This window comes from Numida meleagris, unplaced genomic scaffold (assembly GCF_002078875.1).
Source record: "Numida meleagris isolate 19003 breed g44 Domestic line unplaced genomic scaffold, NumMel1.0 unplaced_Scaffold361, whole genome shotgun sequence".
In the NCBI taxonomy this organism is placed as follows: Eukaryota; Metazoa; Chordata; class Aves; order Galliformes; family Numididae; genus Numida; species Numida meleagris.
Genome location: NW_018364586.1, coordinates 48593 through 50282, shown reverse-complemented (window position 1 = coordinate 50282; position 1690 = coordinate 48593). Strand labels below are relative to the sequence as shown.

General features: G+C 50.6%; 1 pseudogene; it reads right to left on the bottom strand.

The window, feature by feature from the left end:
• Positions 1-548: 548 nt before the first annotated feature.
• The window catches only part of LOC110391411, a 6007-nt pseudogene continuing 4865 nt past the window's right edge, over positions 549-1690 (bottom strand).

Here is a 1690-nt window from a genome sequence, read left to right as displayed (position 1 = left end):
TTGCTGCTGTTTTGCTCTCAGGCCCATCTCCTTACCCTTTTTTCCCTTTTCCCGGGGCGTGGGTCCCAGGCCAAACGCCTGTAAACCGTTGACACCAGGAAGGGAGCTACAGTCCATCCAACACATGGGAAAACTCGCAGATATTCTGGTCAGGAGACAAAGCAGGGGCTGGCTCATCCAAATGAGCCCAGGAGAAAACATGAGCATCTCCTCTGAGCACTGGAGTGGGAATCATGATCCTCAAGTGTGACACATGCACCACCACCTGCTGGGCATGCAGTGTAACTCCCAAGTATCTCCAGCTGCGACACAGCTTCTATCCGCTTAATGCTCTCTTCTGATCTAAAGGGAACAAAATTCAGGGGTTGGGCCTTGCAGATACAGGGGGTTTTGAAGCAGGATTTCATGGAGTGAACTTCAAATCTCTGTGTCACAGCTGTGCTGACTTGGCTTGGTGACAGCAGGAAAATGCCACCGAGATGCAATTCTCTGACAGGTAATGGAGGGGTAAAGAGGACAAGTCAGGAAAGCAGAAGACAACAAAGCAGTCAGACAAAAGCAGAAGAGCACGGTTCCACTGCCAGAGCCAGGAGCATGCTCTTCAGGGTGTTTTTAAGATGAGTTTGTTACGAATCTCCTCCTCTGCTCAAAGGATTTGTAAGGTCTGTCACCACACAATGCCACAGGTGGTGACCAGGCTGGGGATCTGGATGAAGCTCTGCCCACATTGGGCACTGCGGGCTCTGTCTCCTGTGAGGATGTGTAGGTAGCTAACGAGGCAGGAACTGCTTTTGGAGGCTCCCCCAAACTCAAGGCATTCCTACTGTCTGTTGCCCCTATGGATGTGCTTGTTGGAGCTGACATTAGAACTGCTTGTAAAGCCCTTCCCACACAGGGCATTTAAGGAGTCTTTCTCCTGTGTGAATGCCCTGGTGGACAATGACGTAGGAACTGCTGCGGAAGCTCTTCCCACACTCTGAGCACTTGTAGGGTCTCTCTCCTCTGTGGATCCACTGGTAGATCTTCAGTTCCTAACTGCTTTCGAAGCCCTTGCCACAAATGGAGCACTTGTAGGCTCTGCCTCCTGAATGGATGCACTGGTGGGAATCAAGATGGGAACTTCGTTTGTAGCTGTGCCCACACCCAGAGCACTTGTATAGTTTGTATCCTGGGTGGATGCATTGGTGTCACTTTGATTCAGAACTGCTCTTGAAGCTCTTTGGATGCTCAGGACACTTAAAGGGTCTCTCTCCTGTGTGGATGCGCTGGTGGACAATGAGATTGGAGCTGCTTTTGAAGCTCTTCTCACATCCACGGTACTTGAAGTGGCTCTCTCCTGTGTGAATGCTTTGGTGGTGGGTGAGGCTAGATCTGCTTTCAAAGCCCTTCCCACATACCGTGCACTTATATTGTCTCTCTCCTGTGTGGATGCACTGGTGGACAATGAGGTAGGAACTGCTCCTGAAGCCTTTTGGACACTCGGGACACTTAAAGGGTCTCTATCCAGTGTGGATGCGCTTGTGGCAGATGAGGTTGGAACAGTCTGTAAAGCTCTTCCCACACTCTGAGCACTTGTAGGGTCTCTCTCCTGTGTGGATGCGCTGGTGGATCTTCAATTTCGAACTGCTTTTGAAGACCTTGATACACATGGAACACTTGTAGGCTCTGTCACTTGAATGGATGCGCTGGT